This window comes from Triticum dicoccoides, chromosome 5A (assembly GCF_002162155.2).
Source record: "Triticum dicoccoides isolate Atlit2015 ecotype Zavitan chromosome 5A, WEW_v2.0, whole genome shotgun sequence".
NCBI lineage: Eukaryota > Viridiplantae > Streptophyta > Magnoliopsida > Poales > Poaceae > Triticum > Triticum dicoccoides.
Window position 1 is genome coordinate 597586551 of NC_041388.1, and position 23597 is coordinate 597610147.

The window sequence follows — 23597 nt, forward strand, 5'->3', positions numbered from 1 at the left end:
CGACGTGCTTTGCACATAGGTGGCTTGCGGGCGACTGTCTCTCCAACTTTAGTTGAACCAAGTATGGCTACGCCCGGTCCTTGCGAAGGTTAAAATGGAGTCTATTTGACAAACTATCGTTGTGGTTTTGATGTGTAGGTGAGATTGGTTCTTGCTTAAGCCCGTAGCAGCCACGTAAAACTTGCAACAACAAAGTAGAGGACGTCTAACTTGTTTTTGCAGGGCATGTTGTGATGTGATATGGTCAAGACATGATGCTGAATTTTATTGTATGAGATGATCATGTTTTGTAACCGAGTTATCGGCAACTGGTAGGAGCCTTATGGTTGTCGTTTTATTGTATGCAATGCAATCGCGATGCAATGCTTTACTTTATTACTAAGCGGTAGTGATAGTCGTGGAAGCATAAGATTGGCGAGACGACAACGATGCTATGATGGAGATCAAGGTGTCGCGCCGGTGACGATGGTGATCACGACGGTGCTTCGGAGATGGAGATCACAAGCACAAGATGATGATGGCCATATCAAATCACTTATATTGATTGCATGTGATGTTTATCCTTTTATGCATCTTATCTTGCTTTGATTGACGGTAGCATTATAAGATGATCTCTCACTAAATTATCAAGAAGTGTTCTCCCTGAGTATGCACCGTTGCCAAAGTTCGTCGTGCCCAGACACCACGTGATGATCGGGTGTGATAAGCTCTATGTCCATCTTCAATGGGTGCAAGCCAGTTTTTGCACACGCAGAATACTCAGGTTAAACTTGACGAGCCTAGCATATGCAGATATGGCCTCGGAACACGGAGACCGAAAGGTCGAGCGTGAATCATATAGTAGATATGATCAACATAACGATGTTCACCATTGAAAACTACTCCATCTCACGTGATGATCGGTTATGGTTTAGTTGATTTGGATCACGTGATCACTTAGAAGATTAGAGGGATGTCTATCTAAGTGGGAGTTCTTAAGTAATATGATTAATTGAACTTAAATTTATCATGAACTTAGTCCCTGATAGTATCTTGCTTGTTTATGTTGATTGTAGATAGATGGCTCGTGCTGTTGTTCCGTTGAATTTTAATGCGTTCCTTGAGAAAGCAAAGTTGAAAGATGATGGTAGCAATTACACGGACTGGGTCCGTAACTTGAGGATTATCCTCATTGCTGCACAGAAGAATTACGTCCTGGAAGCACCGCTGGGTGCCAGGCCTGCTGCTGGAGCAACACCAGATGTTATGAACGTCTGGCAGAGCAAAGCTGATGACTACTCGATAGTTCAGTGTACCATGCTTTACGGCTTAGAATCGGGACTTCAACGACGTTTTGAACGTCATGGAGCATATGAGATGTTTCAGGAGTTGAAGTTAATAATTCAAGCAAATGCCCGGATTGAGAGATATGAAGTCTCCAATAAGTTCTATAGCTGCAAGATGGAGGAGAACAGTTCTGTCAGTGAGCATATACTCAAAATGCCTAGGTATAATAATCACTTGATTCAATTGGGAGTTAATCTTCCAGATGATTGCGTCATTGACAGAATTCTCCAATCACTGCCACCAAGCTACAAGAGCTTCGTGGTGAACTATAATATGCAAGGGATGAAGAAGACTATTCCCGAGCTCTTCACAATGCTGAAAGCTGCGGAGGTAGAAATCAAGAAGGAGCATCAAGTGTTGATGGTCAACAAGACCACTAGTTTCAAGAAAAAGGGCAAAGGGAAGAAGAAGGGGAACTTCAAGAAGAACAGCAAACAAGTTGCTGCTCAGGAGAAGAAACCCAAGTCTGGACCTAAGCCTGAAACTGAGTGCTTCTACTGCAAGCAGACTGGTCACTGGAAGCGGAACTGCCCCAAGTATTTGGCGGATAAGAAGGATGGCAAGGTGAACAAAGGTATATGTGATATACATGTTATTGATGTGTACCTTACTAGAGCTCGCAGTAGCACCTGGGTATTTGATACTAGTTCTGTTGCTAATATTTGCAACTCGAAACAGGGACTACGGAATAAGCGGGCACTGGCAAAGGACGAGGTGACGATGCGCGTGGGAAACGGTTCCAAAGTCGATGTGATCGCGGTCGGCATGCTATCTCTACATCTACCTTCGGGATTAATATTAGACCTAAATAATTGTTATTTGGTGCCAGCGTTGAGCATGAACATTATATCTGGATCTTGTTTGATGCGAGACGGTTATTCATTTAAATCAGAGAATAATGGTTGTTCTATTTATATGAGTAATATCTTTTATGGTCATGCACCTTTGAAAAGTGGTCTATTTTTGATGAATCTCGATAGTAGTGATACACATATTCATAATGTTGAAGCCAAAAGATGCAGAGTTAATAATGAAAGTGCAACTTATTTGTGGCACTGTCGTTTAGGTCATATCGGTGTAAAGCGCATGAAGAAACTCCATACTGATGGACTTTTGGAAACACTTGATTATGAATCACTTGGTACTTGCGAACCGTGCCTCATGGGCAAGATGACAAAAACACCGTTCTCCGGAACTATGGAGAGAGCAACAGATTTGTTGGAGATCATACATACAGATGTATGTGGTCCGATGAATATTGAGGCTCGTGGCAGATATCGTTATTTTCTCACCTTCACAGATGACTTAAGCAGATATGGGTATATCTACTTAATGAAACACAAGTCTGAAACATTTGAAAAGTTCAAAGAATTTCAGAGTGAAGTTGAAAATCATCGTAACAAGAAAATAAAGTTTCTACGATCTGATCGTGGAGGAGAATATTTGAGTTACGAGTTTGGTGTACATTTGAAAAATTGTGGAATAGTTTCTCAACTCACGCCACCCGGAACACCACAGCGTAATGGTGTGTCCGAACGTCGTAATCGTACTTTACTAGATATGGTACGATCTATGATGTCTCTTACTGATTTACCGCTATCGTTTTGGGGTTATGCTTTAGAGACGGCCGCATTCACGTTAAATAGGGCACCATCAAAATCCGTTGAGACGACGCCTTATGAACTGTGGTTTGGCAAGAAACCAAAGTTGTCGTTTCTTAAAGTTTGGGGCTGCGATGCTTATGTGAAAAAGCTTCAACCTGATAAGCTCGAACCCAAATCGGAGAAATGTGTCTTCATAGGATACCCAAAGGAGACTGTTGGGTACACCTTCTATCACAGATCCGAAGGCAAGACATTCGTTGCTAAGAATGGATCCTTTCTAGAGAAGGAGTTTCTCTCGAAAGAAGTGAGTGGGAGGAAAGTAGAACTTGACGAGGTAACTATACCTACTCCTTTATTGGAAAGTAGTACATCACAGAAAACTGTTTCTGCGACACCTACACCAATAAGTGAGGAAGCTAATGATGATAGTCATGAAACTTCAGATCAAGATACTACTGAACCTCGTAGATCAACCAGAGTAAGATCCGCGCCAGAGTGGTACGGTAATCCTGTTCTGGAAATCATGCTACTAGATCATGATGAACCTACGAACTATGAAGAAGCGATGGTGAGCCCAGATTCCGCAAAGTGGCTTGAAGCCATGAAATCTGAGATGGGATCCATGTATGAGAACAAAGTATGGACTTTGGTTGACTTGCCTGATGATCGGCAAGCAATTGAGAATAAATGGATCTTTAAGAAGAAGACTGACGCTGATGGTAATGTTACTGTCTACAAAGCTCGACTTGTCGCGAAAGGTTTTCGGCAAGTTCAAGGGATTGACTACGATGAGACCTTCTCACCCGTAGTGATGCTTAAGTCCGTCCGAATCATGTTAGCAATTGCCGCATTTTATGATTATGAAATTTGGCAAATGGATGTCAAAACTGCATTCCTGAATGGATTTCTGGAAGAAGAGTTGTATATGATGCAACCAGAAGGTTTTCTCGATCCAAAAGGAGCTAACAAAGTGTGCAAGCTCCAGCGATCCATTTATGGACTGGTGCAAGCCTCTCGGAGTTGGAATAAACGCTTTGATAGTGTGATCAAAGCATTTGGTTTTATACAGACTTTCGGAGAAGCCTGTATTTACAAGAAAGTGAGTGGGAGCTCTGTAGCATTTCTGATATTATATGTGGATGACATATTACTAATTGGAAATGATATAGAATTTCTGGATAGCATAAAGGGATACTTGAATAAGAGTTTTTCAATGAAAGACCTCGGTGAAGCTGCTTACATATTAGGCATAAAGATCTATAGAGATAGATCAAGACGCTTAATTGGACTTTCACAAAGCACATACCTTGACAAGATTTTGAAGAAGTTCAAAATGGATCAAGCAAAGAAAGGATTCTTGCCTGTGTTACAAGGTGTGAAGTTGAGTAAGACTCAATGCCCGACCACTACAGAAGATAGAGAGAATATGGAAGATGTTCCCTATGCATCAGCCATAGGATCTATCATGTATGCAATGCTGTGTACCAGACCCGATGTGTGCCTTGCTATAAGTCTAGCAGGGAGGTACCGAAGTAATCCAGGAGTGGATCACTAGACAGCGGTCAAGAACATCCTGAAATACCTGAAAAGGACTAAGGATATGTTTCTCGTATATGGAGGTGACAAAGAGCTCATCGTAAAAGGTTACGTTGATGCAAGCTTTGACACTGATCCGGACGATTCTAAATCGCAAACCGGATACGTGTTTACATTAAAAGGTGGAGCTGTCAGTTGGTGCATCTCTAAACAAAGCATCGTAGCGGGATCTACATGTGAAGCGGAGTACATAGCTGCTTCGGAAGCAGTGAACGAATGAGTCTGGATGAAGGAGTTCATATCCGATCTAGGTGTCATACCTAGTGCATCGGGTCCAATGAAAATCTTTTGTGATAATACTGGTGCAATTGCCTTGGCAAAGGAATCCAGATTTCACAAGAGAACCAAGCACATCAAGAGACGCTTCAATTCCATCCGGGATCTAGTCCAGGTGGGAGAAATAGAGATTTGCAAGATACATACGGATCTGAATGTTGTAGACCCGTTGACTAAGCCTCTTCCACGAGCAAAACATGATGAGCACCAAGGCTCCATGGGTGTTAGAATCATTACGGTGTAATCTAGATTATTGACTCTAGTGCAAGTGGGAGACTGAAGGAAATATGCCCTAGAGGCAATAATAAAGTTATTATTTATTTCCTTATAATCATGATAAATGTTTATTATTCATGCTAGAATTGTATTAACCGGAAACATAATACATGTGTGAATACATAGACAAACAAAGTGTCACTAGTATGCCTCTACTTGACTAGCTCGTTAATCAAAGATGGTTATGTTTCCTAACCATGAACAATGAGTTGTTATTTGATTAACGGGATCACATCATTAAGAGAATGATCTGATTGACATGACCCATTCCATTAGCTTAGCACCCAATCGTTTAGTATGTTGCTATTGCTTTCTTCATGACTTATACATGTTCCTATAACTATGAGATTATGCAACTCCCGTTTACCGGAGGAACACTTTGGGTACTACCAAACGTCACAACGTAACTGGGTGATTATAAAGGAGTACTACAGGTGTCTCCAAAGGTACATGTTGGGTTGGCGTATTTCGAGATTAGGTTTTGTCACTTCGATTGTCGGAGAGGTATCTCTGGGCCCTCTTGGTAATGCACATCACATAAGCCTTGCAAGCGTTGCAACTAATAAGTTAGTTGCGGGATGATGTATTACAGAACGAGTAAAGAGACTTGCCGGTAACGAGATTGAACTAGGTATTGGATACCGACGATCGAATCTCGGGCAAGTAACATACTGATGACAAAGGGAACAACGTATGTTGTTGTGCGGTCTGACCGATAAAGATCTTCGTAGAATATGTAGGAGCCAATATGGGCATCCAGGTCCCGCTATTGGTTATTGACCGGAGACGTGTCTCGGTCATGTCTACATTGTTCTCGAACCCGTAGGGTCCGCACGCTTAAGGTTACGATGATAGTTATATTATGAGTTTATGCATTTTGATGTACCGAAGGTTGTTCGGAGTCCCGGATGTGATCACGGACAAGACGAGGAGTGTCGAGACGTAAAGATTGATATATTGGAAGCCTAGGTTTGGATATCGGAAGTGTTCCGGGTGAAATCGGGATTTTACCGGAGTACCGGGAAGGTTACCGGAACCCCCCGGGAACTATATGGGCCTTGATGGGCCTTAGTGGAAAGGAGAAAGGGGCAGCCCAAGGTGGCCGTGCGCCTCCCCCCTTCCCCTAGTCCTATTAGGACCAGGAGAGGTGGCCGGCCCCCCTCTCTCTCTTTCCCCCCTCTAGGAATCCTATTCCAACTAGGATTGGGGGGGGGGGATCCTACTCCCAGAGGGAGTAGGACTCTCCTGGCGCGCCTCCTATGGCCGGCCAGCCTCCCCCCCCTCTAGTCCTTTATATACTGAGGCAGAGGCACCCCAGAAACAGACAAGTTGATCCACGTGATCTATTCCTTAGCCGTGTGCGGTGCCCCCTGCCACCATAGTCCTCGATAATACTGTAGCGGAGTTTAGGCGAAGCCCTGCTGCTATAGTGCATCAAGATCGTCACCACGCCGTCATGCTGACGGAACTCTTCCCCGACACTTTGCTGGATCGGAGTCCGGGGATCGTCATCGAGCTGAACGTGTGCTCGAACTCGGAGGTGCCGTAGTTTCGGTGCTTGATCGGTTGGATCGTGAAGACGTACGACTACTTCCTCTACGTCGTATCAACGCTTCCGCAGTCCGTCTGCGTGGGTACGTAGACTACACTCTCCCCTCTTGTTGCTATGCATCACATGATCTTGTGTGTGCGTAGGAAATTTTTTGAAATTACTACGAAACCCTACAAGTCTCTCATGTTATCACTTTCATATACTAGTGGGAATTTTTCATTATAGAACTTGGCTTGTATATTCCAACAATGGGCCTCCTCAAGTGCCCTAGGTCTTCGTGAGCAAGCAAGTTGGACGCACACCCACTAGTTTCTTTTGTTGAGCTTTCATACATTTATAGCTCTAGTGCATCCGTTGCATGGCAATCCCTACTCCTTGCATTAACATCAATCGGTGGGCATCTCCATAGCCCATTGATTAGCCTCGTTGATGTGAGACTCTCTCCTTTTTTGTCTTCTCCACATAACCCCCCTCATTATATTCTATTCCACCCATAGTGCTATGTCCATGGCTCGCGCTCATATATTGCGTGAAAGTTTATAGGTTTGAGATTACTAAAGTATGAAACAATTGCTTGGCTTGTCATCGGGGTTGTGCATGATGAGAGCATTCTTGTGTGACGAAAATGAAACATGACTAAACTATATGATTTTGTAGGGATGAACTTTCTTTGGCCATGTTATTTTGAGAAGACATAATTGCTTAGTTAGTATGCTTGAAGTATTATCATATTTATGTCAATATGAACTTTTGTCTTGAATCTTTCGGATCTGAATATTCATACCACAATTAAGAAGAATTACATTAAAATTATGCCAAGTAGCACTCCGCATCAAAAATTCTCTTTTTATCATTTACCTCCTCGAGGACGAGCAGGAATTAAGCTTGGGGATGCTTGATACGTATCCAACATATCTATAATTTTTTATTGCTCCATGCTATATTATCTACTGTTTTGGACTATATTGGGCTTTATTTTCCACTTTTATATTATTTTTGGGACTAACTTATTAACCGGAGCCCAGCCCAGAATTCTTGTTTTTTGCCTATTTCAGTTTTTCGGAGAAACAGAATATCAAATGGAGTCCAAACGGAATGAAACCTTCGGAAACGTGATTTTCTCATTAGATAAGATCCAGGAGACTTGGACCCTTCGTCAAGAAAGCCACGAGGCGGTCACGAGGGTGGATGGTGCCCCCCCCCCTAGGGTGCGCCCCCTGCCTCATGGGCCCCTGAAGCTCCACCGACGTACTTCTTCCTCCTATATATACCTACATACCCCCAAACGATCGGGGACGGAGCCAAAAACCTAATTCCACCGTCGCAACTTTCTGTATCCACGAGATTCCATCTTGGGGCCTGTTCCGGAGCTCCGCCGGAGGGGGCATCGATCACGGAGGGCTTCTACATCATCATCCAAGCCCCTCCGATGAAGTGTGAGTAGTTTACTTCAGACCTACGGGTCCATAGTTAGTAGCTAGATGGCTTCTTCTCTCTTTTTGGATCTCAATACAATGTTCTCCCCCTCTCTTGTGGAGATCTATTCGATGTAATCTTCTTTTTGTGGTTTGTTTGTTGAGACCGATGAATTGTGGGTTTATGATCAAGTCTATCTATGAATAATATTTGAATCTTCTCTGAATTCTTTTATGTATGATTGGTTATCTTTGCAAGTCTCTTCGAATTATCAATTTGGTTTGGCCTACTAGATTGGTTGTTCTTGCCATGGGAGAAGTGCTTAGCATTGGGTTCAATCTTTCGGTGTCCTTTCCCAGTGACAAAAGGGGCAGCAAGGCACATATTGTATTGTTGCCATCAAGAATAACAAGATGGGGTTTTTATCATATTGCATGAAACTATCCCTCTACATCATGTCATCTTGCTTAAGGCGTTACTCTGTTTTTAACTTAATACTCTAGATGCATGCTGGATAGCGGTCGATGAGTGGAGTAATAGTAGTAGATGCAGGCAGGAGTCGGTCTACTTGTATCGGGCGTGATGCCTATATACATGACCATACCTATATATTCTCATAACTATGCTCAATTCTGTCAATTGCTCAACAGTAATTTGTTCACCCACCGTAGAATACCTATGCTCTTGAGAGAAGCCACTAGTGAAACCTATGGCCCCCAGGTCTCTTTCTCGTCATATCAATCTCCATCACTTTATTATTGCTTTGCTTTTACTTTGCTTTTACTTTTTACTTTGCATCTCTATACCAAAAATACCAAAAATATTATTTATCATCTCTATCAGATCTCACCTTCATAAGTGGCCGTGAAGGGATTGACAACCCCTAAGCGCGTTGGTTGCATTCAGCTATTGTTTTTTTGTAGGTACGAGGGACTCGCGCGTAGCCTCCTACTGGATTGATACCTTGGTTCTCAAAAACTGAGGGAAATACTTACGCTACTTTGCTGCATCATCCTCTCCTCTTCGGGGAAATCCAACGCAGTGCTCAAGAGGTAGCATCAGGTACCTCAGATTCTACAACCAAGAATCTATAACAAATGCTATGAAAAGCATATCCCAGGAAAACACAATCCACGATCTTTGGTCCAAGTTTGCGCTTCTTTGGAATTGGCACACTGACTTTCGCCAAACAACCCCAGGTTCGTAGATAAGAGAGCTTTAACCTTTTCTTCTCTCATTCCTCGAATGGAGTTATCTCTTTGTTCTTTGTGGGGACTCAGTTTAGGACATGACATGCTGTCAATATCGCCTCCCCCCACCATGCCTTGGAGAGACCCGATGTGTCTAACATGGCGTTAACCAAATCAGGTAGAGTACGGTTCTTTCTTTAGGCCACCCCATTTGACTAAGGTGAGTAGTGTCACATCCCTAGTTCTGGTATGACCTAGACTAGCTAGTCATTTGTGCATCATGTTAAATTCCATTTAAATTTGAAATGGGGATTTGTGACACCCTCAGAATCATCTCTGAAAATGACCCAAATAAAAATTGTTCCAAAAAGGTCCAAGGAAATGTTCATGTTGCTCTCTGAAAATATTGGTCAGAGGTAAAATTCAAACAAATATTTTAGGAGCTCATGGATATTTAATTTTGGCCATTTGGATTAATCCGATAATTATTTGCTTTGGATATATATTGTTATATATATAAAATATGGTCCAAAAACTATGCCATTTATTAAGGAGCTCTGGAATAATATAGTTAGCTCCTGCAAAAATTGGCATAAGGTAACAAAATGATTTAGTATTTTAATTAAATCAAAACATATGTCAGAAAAATAGAAAAAGAATTAAAAGAGGGAGACTTACCTGCGGCCCAGCTCCTGTGCGGCCTGGCCGGCCCAGCTGGCCAGCCCGGCCCAGCCGCCTCCTCCTCTGTCGTCTTCTCCCCCTCGCCCAAGCAGGTGCGTGCCCGCGCCACAGCCGGCCGCGGCCACGCGTCCGGCCACCTCCTGCTTCGTCCTCCTCGTCGCCCTGGACGCCCTGGAACGACGCCACGCGGCCCCTCGACCCTCTCCCACTCTCCCGTGTCTCTCCCTCGTCTGCTCTCTCCCTCCCGAGCACCACCGAGCGGAGCTCGTCGCCGCCTCTCATCGCCTACGTAGCCACAGCCTCCCCCTCGCCTCTCCGACACGCGCAGAAGCTCCACCATGACTTCCTCGTCTCCTCCGTCAAGCCACAAGACGCCGGACGCCCTGTGGAGCCGCCGTCGCCATCGTCTTCCTCCTCGGACGCCGCCGACCGCCGACTCCGATTCGCCGTCTCCAGTGCGCCCCCGAGCCCGCTTCGACGCCCGCTGCAACCGCGGTGAGCTCCGCCACCGTTCCCCTCTCTCCGTTTAGCTGCCCGCACGCCGTAGCCCTCCTCCCCACCACGGCCGAAGCCTCTCGCCGCCGTCCATGTCGCTGTCATCGTCTCGGCCCGCCTCCGCCCAAACCGAGCACCCCATCATGCTCCCGGTGCCACGAGGGTGCCGCCGAGCCCCTCAGGTGGCCTCCCCGTGCCCCGCAGCCCGTTTCCGCTCGAAGCCGAACTCCGGCCGCCGCCCCGAGCTTCGCCCCGGTGAGCTCCGGCGTCCCCGCGGCTTCCCGTCTGCTCCCCTGGATGCGGACGAGCCCGGGCTACGCCCCGGTGCTCTCAGACGCCGTCCCCGTGGCCTGTGGCGCGGACTCCGCCGCGTCCAGAGGTCGCCGGCGGCGAGCCCGTTGCCTGAGCCCCGCCATGTGGGCCCGGCCCGTCAGGTGATTAGCTTAGTGCTAATCACCGCTTAGTTAACCCCCTAACACTGACAGTGGGCCCCAGCGCCACTAATCTAAGTTAGATTAGAATTAACCCCCCTGTTAACTAACTGTGACACTGACGTGTGGACCCCACACGTCAGGTTTGACCCTGGTCAGCCGGTTGACCTGCTGACCTCGTGCTGACGTCATGCGGGCGCAATAACATATTTTCTGGAATTAAAATAATTCAGGAAATTCCAGAAAATGATTTAAACTTCAAAAATTCATATGAATTCAACCGTAGCTCAGATTGAAATAATTTATATATGAAAAATTATCAGAGAAATGTAATCTATCCATCTGTACTAGTTTCATGCACGACAAACCAACTTATACATGTTGTATAAGTGAAACACTATAATGGCTTATATAAAGAGCTTATTTTGGAGATGCATTTGAACCTTTGGTTCAAATGGACTTCATCCAGATATAATGCTAGCTGCATTAGCACAATCAGCATCACATCTTCATGCCATGTTCATGCATCATTGTGTTGCATATGCTTGTGTTTTGATTGTTGGCACCGTTCCTTCTCGATAGGTCCTGCTCCGGAGACGTTCCAGAGTACCTGTCTGTGAAGCAGTGCCTCCCTTGTTGATTTACCAGGCAAGCAAACCCCCTTGTTCATTCCGATACAATCCTACTCTCTCGCTCCTGCTCTCAGTTATTGCATTAGGACAACAACGATTCATCTGCTACTTTGTGCTGCGGTAGCTGAACCCATTCCTCTGCATGACCTGTCATTGCCACAGTAAATAGTTGAAACCCACTAGCATGTGTAGGAGTTGATTGAAGCCATTGTTGTGTTCCTACCATGCTATGCCTGCTATTGCTTAGAGTTGTGTCGGGTCTGATTCATTGGGAATGAGTTGGAGTGTTATGATATGTTCTGATGCTGAGAGTGAAGTGTGTGAACACGATTTGGTAAAGGTAGCGGTGAGAGGCCATGTAGGAGTACATGGTGGGTTGTCTCACTGGAACCGTCCTTAAGCACTGAGTTCTATGTATGTTGTCCAATGACTCAATACTACCACACATTGGGTTCCGGTAACTCGACCCCTCTCGACTTATTAACCAACTTGGTCTCTTTCCAGGAGTCGCAAGTAGTTTCTGGTGTTTGTAGGTAGTGCTATTTTTCTACCAAGTGGCACTCGGCAGGGTGGGCTTGGGACAGACTAGGCACACGTGGCCTGGTGTACCGAGTGGCACCCGGATGGTGGGCTCGGGAACCCTGCACACATCGTTTGGGGCCGTGAGCGAAACCCCGGCCGGATCTCCTTGCGGATGGAACCCGAATAGGCGATAAACCTGGACTAGAGTCTTGTGTGGTTAGTCAGGTCGTGGCCGACACCCTCGCCAGGCTTCCGCTTGAAGGTTGCCGAGATACATGACGTGTACATGGCGGTAAGTGGCGAGAGCGTGTGTGAAGAAGTACACCCCTGCAGGGTTAACATGATCTATTCGAATAGCCGGGTCCGCGGTTATGGACTTCTTGGATGCTTACATGGTACATAGACAACTTGAAGTGTATACTCTAAAAATCTCAAGACAAGTGTGAGTGCTATGGATGGCCTTCTCGTAGGGAGACGGGGATGAATCCATAGTAGTGTATTGTGTGGTGCTTAGTGGACTCGTGTGCGCCATATCACCTCAAGAGTTTCTGGTAGTCGTAGAACAGGATAGCCACTGAGTCAAAGCTGGCTTGCTGCAACTAAACCCCACATTACCTTCTTGATACACATGCATGTATGATAGGATTTGATGTAAGTCTTGCTGAGTACCTTTGTACTCATGTTGCTTTATTTATGTTTTTGCAGTGGAGACTTCGGTCTTAATAGTGTTCTCGTGGACTTCGACGAGTAGTTTGTACCTCAGCTACGATCTTGCTCGGATGTTGTAGATAGTCAGGCTCTTCAGCCTTTTTCATTTGTAGATGTCTGTACCCAGACATGTAATGCTTCCACTTGTTGCTTGTATGCTCTGTATGATGGGTCTTGTGACCCCTGTTTGAAATAAAGGCTATGATGGCTCTTTGAGCTTTATCTATGTGAGTTATTGAGTTATGATGTGATGCCATGTTGTACAACACATACTTGCATGTTATGCGTACGTGTAACGTGTATTGCTATGTGTGGGATCTGACTATCTAGTTGTTTATCCTTAGTAGCCTCTCTTACCGGGAAATGTCTCCTAGTGTTTCCACTGAGCCATGGTAGCGTGCTACTGCTCCGGAACACTTAGGCTGGCCGGCATGTGTCCTTCTTCGTTCCTGTGTCTGTCCTTTCGAGGAAATGTCACGCGATGAATACCAGAGTCCTGTTAGCCCGCTACAGCCCGGTTTACCGGAGTCCTGTTAGCCCAATTGCTACAGCCCGGATTCACTCGCTGATGACCGACACGTTCGATGCTGGGTCATGTATGCCTGTCCCTGTAAGTTAGTGCCACTTTGGGTTCACGACTAGCCATGTCAGCCCGGGTTCTCTGTCATATGGATGCTAGCGACACTATCATATACGTGTGCCAAAAGGCGCAAACGGTCCCGGGCATGGTAAGGCGACACCTGTGGGAATACCGTGCGTGAGGCCGCAAAGTGATATGAGGTGTTACATGCTAGATCGATGTGACTTAAGATCGGGGTCCTGACAGCCTTGGTATCAGAGCCTGACTGCCTGTAGGATTACCAAGCCAAACTGGTCGAAGTTGTGTCTAGAAATTCTTTAGTTATGTAAGGGAATTGATTGTGGGAAGGAACGTAAGGCTCCTTTTACTCCTTTACCTCATGGCCTTCTGGTCTGAGTCGTCCTATCTTTCCTACGGGGTTAAGGAACTAGGCTATCTCTTCCGTCTATCAGGATCACATGTTACTACTCCGTAGTCCCATAGGATTGGTTGATCAGAGTCATACCCCAGTTTTGAGTATTTCCGGTGTAGTCTGTTTAGTATGATCTCAGAACCTTGAGTAATGCTAATGAGTATGTTACCACCCCATTTTTAGTAGGATGTCCCATTCTGAGCATTTTACTGCCGTTATGCTGCCGGAATTTCCCTAGGAGTTCGAGAGATACTAATTCCTTGTCCTACATTCTACAGTCTATAGTTGATGCTGACTCCGTCCCTGGTTTCGTTTCTCAGGATGTCATCAAGTTCTATTGTTCGTAGCCAGAACCATGGAGATGGTAGGGATGAGGATCCTCCCGACCCGCCTTCGTTGACAGAGTTCATGTTAGAAATGGAGAGGAACAAGCGTGAGTCTAACCGTTTGTTGGCACGTATCGAGGAGAACACCGCACATCAGTCCAATAAGTCCGCGACCATTCATGACTTCATTCGCTTGCACCCACCCACCTTTCATCATTCCATCGAGCCACTCGATGTAGATGACTGGCTCCGTAGCATCACTCATAAGCTGCGTTCCGCGAGCGTAGATGAAGATGACAAGGTCACTTATGCCACATACCACCTGGAAGGTCCTGCTAGTCTTTGGTGGAAGAACTATGAGGCTATGCTTCCAGCTGGCCAGAATCCTACCTGGAGAGATTTCGCTGAGGCTTTTCGCGAGCATCACATTCCTGAAGCCCTCATCGATCGCAAGAGAGAAGAGTTCTGTAGTTTCACCCAGAGTAAGATGGCTGTTGATGCTTATAGTACAGAGTTTGAGAACCTCGCTCGCTATGCCACAGAAGAAGTGTCCACGGACGCCAAGAAGCAGGCTAGGTTCCGGAAGGGTCTCAACCCCAAGTTGCGTCGTGATCTCCACCTGCATCATTGTGATACATTCCAAGCCCTTGTGAACAAAGCCATCAATGCAGAGACAGCTCAGCTCACCTACAAGGAGTCTCATAAGCACGCCCGTGATTTGGGATCTTCTTCCGGTTCTAGTTCTCAAAAGCGCCGGATTTGGGTTCCAAACTCCGCTCTTCCTTCCGGATATGCACCGAGGCCATCCCATGTGGTGCCTCCCTCAGCTCAGTCATATGTTCCACCCAGGCCTACTGGTAGACCGCTTGTCAGTGCGGGTCCACGTCCAACCTCAGGGACTTGCTTCACATGCAGGAAGCCAGGACACTATGCATGTGACTGCTCTCAGACTAGTTATGCTCCACCCCAGCCCGAGAAGACTGTTGGTTGTGTTAAGCCATCATGCAAGATGATCAGTGTCAAGTCAGCCCCCACTGAACGTGGACGTGTGCATCACGTCTCAGCTAAAGACGCTCATGATGATCCGGATGTCATTCTTGGTACACTCCTTGTCAATTGTCACCCAGCATCGGTTCTATTCGATACTGGAGCATCTCACTCCTTCATTTCTGAAGGCTATGCTCGTTTGCACGACATGTCATTTTGTGATATGCCAACTCCGCTTGAAATCCAAACCCCAGGGTCTAGATGGCAGACCACCAGAATTAGCCATGGTAATGAAATCCTTGTTGACAGACTTGTATTCCTTGCATCACTTGTAGCCCTCAAGTCCTCAGATATTAATATCATCTTGGGTATGGACTGGATGACAGCTCATCATGCCAAGATTGATTGTTACACAAGATCTATTCAGCTTACACACCCATCTGGCAAGATAGTCACTGTCTCCAATAGAGTTGCAAAGCGTCAGCTCTATTCTCTTAATGCCAGCCCTCTTCCAGACCTTGAAGATATCCCGGTAGTCCGTGACTTTCCGGATGTCTTTCCAGAGGAACTGCCAGGTGTTCCACCTGACAAAGATGTAGAGTTCATCATAGATCTTATCCCAGGAACAGCTCCAGTCTCCAGGAGACCTTACAAGATGGCACCCTTAGAACTAGCCGAGCTTAAGAAACAACTTGATGAGTCCTTGCAAAAGGGTTTCATCCGTCCTAGTTCTTCTCCTTGGGCTTGCCCCGTCCTCTTTGTTAAGAAGAAGGATGGTACGGACCGGATGGTTGTAGATTATCGTCCCGTTAATTTGGTCACGATAAAGAACAAGTATCCGCTCCCCAGGATCAACGACCTGTATGATCAGCTCGCTGGATCCTCAGTCTTCTCCAAGATGGATTTGAGGTGAGGCTACCACCAAATTAAGATCAGAAACGGGGACATTCCCAAGACAGCTTTTGTCACTCGTTATGGCCAGTACGAGTACACCGTCATGTCCTTTGGCCTAACCAACGCCCCAGCCACATTCTCCCGCTTGATGAACTCGATCTTCATGGAGTACTTAGATAAGTTAGTCGTGGTTTACCTCGATGATATTCTTATTTACTCGAAGAATGAGGAAGAGCATGCCGAACATCTTAGACTTGTGTTAGAAAAACTCAGAGAGCACCGCCTTTATGCCAAGTTCTCCAAGTGTGAATTTTGGTTGCCAGAAGTGACCTACCTAGGCCACGTAATTTCTGGTAAGGGCATTGCTGTCAATCCCGAGAGAGTCAAGGCCGTTCTTGATTGGACTCCACCTGAGACCGTTAAACAAGTTAGGAGTTTCCTTGGTCTAGCCAGCTATTGTCGCCGCTTTGTTGAAAATTTCTCCAAAGTAGCCAAACCCCTCACGGAACTTCTCAAGAAAGATAAAAAGTTCGAGTGGTCCCCACAGTGTGAGTACAGTTTTCAGGAACTGAAAAGACGCCTGACTTCTGCTCCCGTACATGTGCCACCGGATTTCACAAAGGACTTTGTTATCTATTGTGACGCCTCACGACAGGGACTAGGTTGCATTCTTATGCAGGATCGTCATGTGATTGCCTATGCATCTCGACAGTTGCATCCACATGAGGATAATTATCCTACACATGATCTAGAGCTTGCAGCCGTAGTCTATGCACTGAAGACCTGGCGACATTACCTTCTTGGTAAACGTTGCGAGATCTACACCGATCACCAGAGTCTCAAGTATATCTTCACCCAACCGGATCTGAACCTTAGGCAAAGACATTGGTTGGAGTTAATCACAGATTATGATCTAGGGATTACCTACACCCCAGGCAAAGCCAATGTCATGGCTGATACGCTAAGCCGTAAATCCTATTGCAACAATCTCATGTTGCGGCAAGGCCAACCACTTCTCCACGAGGAATTCTGTAAGCTTAATCTTCACATTGGTCCTCACGGATTCCTTTCTACCTTGGTGGTGAAACCTACTCTTGTGGATCATATCATAGAAGCCCAGAAGCATGATACGGGGATTACCCGGATCAAGAGAAACATTGCCAAAGGTGTTGCTGGTAGTTTCTCTGTTGATGATCGAGGTGTTGTTCTCTTTGGGAACCGCCTGGTGGTCCCCAAGAAGCAACATCTTCGGCAGTTGATTCTTAAGGAGGCGCATGAATCTCCTCTCACGATTCATCCCGGTAGCTCTAAGATGTATCAGGACCTACGCCAGAGGTTCTGGTGGACTAGGATGAAGAGAGAAATCGCCGACTTCGTTGCTAATTGTGACGTATGTCATCGTGTTAAGGCAGAGCATCAAAGGCCTGCTGGCACCCTTCAGCCTTTAGCTATTCCTGAATGGAAATGGGATAAAGTTGGTATGGACTTCATCACCGGCTTTCCCAGGACCAAGAGAGGGAATAATGCTATCTTCGTAGTCGTTGATCGTCTTTCCAAAGTGGCTCACTTCCTTCCTGTTCGAGAGAGTATCACTGCTAGTCAGCTTGCTGACTTATACATTTCTCGAATAGTGTCACTTCATGGTGTTCCACTAGAGATCAATTCAGACCGTGGCAGTCTTTTCACTTCTCATTTATGGGAGAGTTTCCAAACTGCCATGGGAACCCATCTTTCCTTCAGTACCGCTTTCCACCCTCAGTCGAGTGGTCAGGTGGAACGGTTCAACCAAATTCTCGAAGACATGCTTAGAGCTTGCGTTATCTCATTCGGTATGGATTGGGAGAAATGTCTTCCTTTTGCCGAGTTTGCTTATAACAATAGCTATCAATCCAGCCTCAAGAAAGCTCCTTTTGAGGTTCTCTATGGACGAAGATGTCGAACACCTTTGAACTGGTCAGAAACCGGTGAAAGACAATTCTTTGGACCGGACATGATCCAGGAGGCAGAAGAGCAAGTTCGCATCATTCGTGAGAACTTGAAAACAGCCCAGTCTCGTCAAAAGAGTAAGTATGATCGTCATCATAAGGATATGACTTATGAAGTTGGCGAAAAAGCTTACCTTCGGGTTACTCCCTTGAAGGGTACCCATCGTTTCGGTATCAAGGGCAAGTTGGCTCCTCGTTACATTGGTCCCTTTCGCATTCTCGCTAAACGAGGAGAGGTTGCCTACCAGTTGGAACTACCCCCACATCTTTCTCGAGTTCATGATGTTTTCCACGTCTCTCAACTCAGGCGTTGCTTCTCGGATCCCATCCGCGGAGTGGACCATGAAACGCTTGATCTCCAAGATAACCTCACATACCGAGAGTACCCCGTTCGCATTCTTGATCAAGCAGAGCGTGTCACTCGACGTCAGAACATCAAGTTTCTCAAGGTTCAGTGGTCTCATCATTCCGAGAGAGAAGCTACTTGGGAGCGAGAAGATCGTCTTCGACTGGAGTACCCCGCTTTCTTTCGTCAACCCCTGAATCTCGGGACGAGATTCTTCCTAGTGGGGGCGAGTTGTCACATCCCTAGTTCTGGTATGACCTAGACTAGCTAGTCATTTGTGCATCATGTTAAATTCCATTTAAATTTGAAATGGGGATTTGTGAAACCCTCAGAATCATCTCTGAAAATGACCCAAATAAAAATTGTTCCAAAAAGGTCCAAGGAAATGTTCATGTTGCTCTCTGAAAATATTGGTCAGAGGTAAAATTCAAACAAATATTTTAGGAGCTCATGGATATTTAATTTTGGCCATTTGGATTAATCCGATAATTATTTGCTTTGGATATATATTGTTATATATATAAAATATGGTCCAAAAACTATGCCATTTATTAAGGAGCTCTGGAATAATATAGTTAGCTCCTGCAAAAATTGGCATAAGGTAATAAAATGATTTAGTATTTTAATTAAATCAAAACATATGTCAGAAAAATAGAAAAAGAATTAAAAGAGGGAGACTTACCTGCGGCCCAGCTCCTGTGCGGCCTGGCCGGCCCAGCTGGCCAGCCCGGCCCAGCCGCCTCCTCCTCTGTCGTCTTCTCCCCCTCGCCCAAGCAGGTGCGTGCCCGCGCCACAGCCGGCCGCGGCCACGCGTCCGGCCACCTCCTGCTTCGACCTCCTCGTCGCCCCGGACGCCCTGGAACGACGCCACGCGGCCCCTCGACCCTCTCCCACTCTCTCGTGTCTCTCCCTCGTCTGCTCTCTCCCTCCCGAGCACCACCGAGCGGAGCTCGTCGCCGCCGCTCATCGCCTACGTAGCCACAGCCTCCCCCTCGCCTCTCCGACACGCGCAGAAGCTCTACCACGACTTCCTCGTCTCCTCCGTCAAGCCACAAGACGCCGGACGCCCTGTGGAGCCGCCGTCGCCATCGTCTTCCTCCTCGGACGCCGCCGACCGCCGACTCCGATTCGCCGTCTCCAGTGCGTCCCCGAGCCCGCTTCGACGCCCACTGCAACCGCGGTGAGCTCCGCCACCGTTCCCCTCTCTCCGTTTAGCTGCCCGCACACCGTAGCCCTCCTCCCCATCACGGCCGAAGCCTCTCGCCACCGTCCATGTCGCCGTCGTCGTCTCGGCCCGCCTCCGCCCAAACCGAGCACCCCATCGTGCTCCCGGTGCCACGAGGGTGCCGCCAAGCCCCTCAGGTGGCTTCCCCGTGCCCCGCAGCCCGTTTCCGCTCGAAGCCGAACTCCGGCCGCCGCCCCGAGCTTCGCCCCGGCGAGCTCTGGCGTCCCCGCGGCTTCCCGTCTGCTCCCCTGGATGCGGACGAGCCCGGGCTACGCCCCGGTGCTCTCAGACGCCGTCCCTGTGGCCTGTGGCGCAGACTCCGCCGCGTCCAGAGGTCGCCGGCGGCGAGCCCGTCGCCTAAGCCCCGCCATGTGGGCCCGGCCCGTCAGGTGATTAGCTTAGTGCTAATCACCGCTTAGTTAACCCCCTTACACTGACAGTGGGCCCCAGCGCCACTAATCTAAGTTAGATTAGAATTAACCCCCCTGTTAACTAACTGTGACACTGACGTGTGGACCCCACACGTCAGGTTTGACCCTGGTCAGCCGGTTGACCTGTTGACCTCGTGCTGACGTCATGCGGGCACAATAACATATTTTCTGGAATTAAAATAATTCAGGAAATTCCAGAAAATGATTTAAACTTCAAAAATTCATATCAATTCAACCGTAGCTCAGATTGAAATAATTTATATATGAAAAATTATCAGAAAAATGTAATCTATCCATCTGTACTAGTTTCATGCATGACAAACCAACTTATACATGTTGTATAAGTGAAACACTATAATGGCTTATATAAAGAGCTTATTTTGGAGATGCATTTGAACCTTTGGTTCAAATGGACTTCATCCAAATATAATGCTAGCTGCATTAGCACAATCAGCATCACATCTTCATGCCATGTTCATGCATCATTGTGTTGCATATGCTTGTGTTTTGATTGTTGGCACCGTTCCTTCTCGATAGGTCCTGCTCCGGAGACGTTCCAGAGTACCTGTCTGTGAAGCAGTGCCTCCCTTGTTGATTTACCAGGCAAGCAAACCCCCTTGTTCATTCCGATACAATCCTACTCTCTCGCTCCTGCTCTCAGTTATTGCATTAGGACAACAACGATTCATCTGCTACTTTGTGCTGCGGTAGCTGAACCCATTCCTCTGCATGACCTGTCATTGCCGCAGTAAATAGTTGAAACCCACTAGCATGTGTAGGAGTTGACTGAAGCCATTGTTGTGTTCCTACCATGCTATGCCTGCTATTGCTTAGAGTTGCGTCAGGTCTGATTCATTGGGAATGAGTTGGAGAGTTATGATATGTTCTGATGCTGAGAGTGAAGTGTGTGAACACGATTTGGTAAAGGTAGCGGTGAGAGGCCATGTAGGAGTACATGGTGGGTTGTCTCACTGGAACCGTCCTTAAGCACTGAGTTCTATGTATGTTGTCCAATGACTCGATACTACCACACATTGGGTTCCGGTAACTCGACCCCTCTCGACTTATTAACCAACTTGGTCTCTGTCAAGGAGTCGCAACTAGTTTCTGGTGTTTGTAGGTAGTGCTATTTTTCTACCAAGTGGCACCCGGCAGGGTGGGCTTGGGACAGACTAGGCACACGTGGCCTGGTGTACCGAGTGGCACCCGGATGGTGGGCTCGGGAACCCTGCACACATCGTTTGGGGCCGTGAGCGAAACCCCGGCCGGATCTCCTTGCGGATGGAACCCGAATAGGCGATAAACCTGGACTAGAGTCTTGTGTGGTTAGTCAGGTCGTGGCCGACACCCTCGCCAGGCTTCCGCTTGAAGGTTGCCGAGATACATGACGTGTACATGGCGGTAAGTGGCGAGAGCGTGTGTGAAGAAGTACACCCCTGCAGGGTTAACATGATCTATTCGAATAGCCGGGTCCGCGGTTATGGACTTCTTGGATGCTTACATGGTACATAGACAACTTGAAGTGTATACTCTAAAAAGCTCAAGACAAGTGTGAGTGCTATGGATGGCCTTCTCGTAGGGAGACGGGGATGAATCCATAGTAGTGTATTGTGTGGTGCTTAGTGGACTCGTGTGCGCCATATCACCTCAAAAGTTTCTGGTAGTCGTAGAACAGGATAGCCACTGAGTCAAAGCTGGCTTGCTGCAACTAAACCCCACATTACCTTCTTGATACACATGCATGTATGATAGGATCTGATGTAAGTCTTGCTGAGTACCTTTGTACTCATGTTGCTTTATTTATGTTTTTGCAGCGGAGACTTCGGTCTTAATAGTGTTCTCGTGGACTTCGACGAGTAGTTTGTACCTCAGCTACGATCTTGCTCAGATGTTGTAGATAGTCAGCCTCTTCAGCCTTTTTCCTTTGTAGATGTCTGTACCCAGACATGTAATGCTTCCGCTTGTTGCTTGTATGCTCTGTATGATGGGTCTTGCGACCCCTGTTTGAAATAAAGGCTATGATGGCTCTTTGAGCTTTATCTATGTGAGTTATTGTGTTATGCTGTGATGCCATGTTGTACAACACATACTTGCATGTTATGCGTACGTGTAACGTGTATTGCTATGTGTGGGATCTGACTATCTAGTTGTTTATCCTTAGTAGCCTCTCTTACCGGGAAATGTCTCCTAGTGTTTCCACTGAGCCATGGTAGCGTGCTACTGCTCCGGAACACTTAGGCTGGCCGGCATGTGTCCTTCTTCGTTCCTGTGTCTGTCCCTTCGAGGAAATGTCACGCGATGAATACCAGAGTCTTGTTAGCCCGCTACAGCCCAGTTTACCGGAGTCCTGTTAGCCCAGTTGCTACAGCCCGGATTCACTCGCTGATGACCGACACGTTCGATGCTGGGTCATGTATGCCTGTCCCTGTAAGTTAGTGCCACTTTGGGTTCACGACTAGCCATGTTAGCCCGGGTTCTCTATCATATGGATGCTAGCGACACTATCATATACGTGTGCCAAAAGGCGCAAACAGTCCCGGGCATGGTAAGGCGACACCCGTGGGAATACCGTGCGTGAGGTCGCAAAGTGATATGAGGTGTTACATGCTAGATCGATGTGACTTAGGATCGGGGTCCTGACAAGTAGGGAGGTGTTCTCTCATGGATTATACTATGTTCCGCACAAAAAGCATCAAATTCATTGGAAAAATACTCTCCACCATGGTCGGACCTAAGCCTCTTGATTTTTCGATCAAGTTGGTTTTCCACTTCAGCTTTATAGATCTTGAAAAAGTTCAAAGCCTCATCCTTAGATTTCAGAAGATACACAGGGCAGTATCTAGTGGAGTTGTAAATTAACGTCATGAAATATTTCTTTCCACCTTTTGTCAAAACACCATTCATTTCACATAGATCTGAATGTATGAGCTTCAGTGGTGCAAGATTTCTCGTTTCCGCGGTTGTACGAGGTTGCTTAGCTTGCACACAAACTTGATACTTAGATCCCTTGACAGAGGTGAAACTAGGGATTAAGTTCAACTTTGCTAGTTGCAACATGCAACCAAAGTTAACATGACAAAGACATGAATGCCACACATTTGATTCACTATTGTTGCAAACATGATTAACAACTTTATTGCAAATGTCTGATAAGGATAAACGAAATAGGCCTCCTGACTCATAGCCTTTACCAACAAAGGTTCCATACTTGGATATTACAAATTTATTCGACTCAAAGACAAGCTTATAGCCATCTCTACACAGAAGAGATCCGCTAACAAGATTTTTATTGACGGAGGGGACATAATGCACGTTCTTCAGCCGCACGATCTTGCCCGAAGTAAACTTCAGATCGACCATGCCAACACCATGAACAGAAGCACTTAAACCATTGCCCATCAGCATGGTTGAAGTCCCTGTGGTCTGATAAGACGAAAACTTGGAAATATCACCGCATACATGCACATTAGCACCCGTGTCAATCAACCAATCAGGAGAATGACATACTGAAAGAATAGTGGGAAATATACCTGTTGGGTTTCGTAGTAATTTCAAAAAAATTCCTACGCTCACGCAAGATCATGGTGATGCATAGCAATGAGAGGGGGAGAGTGTGATCTATGTACCCTTGTAGATCGACAATGGAAGCGTTTGGTTGATGTAGTCGTACGTCTCCACGGCCCGACCGATCAAGCACCGAAACTAC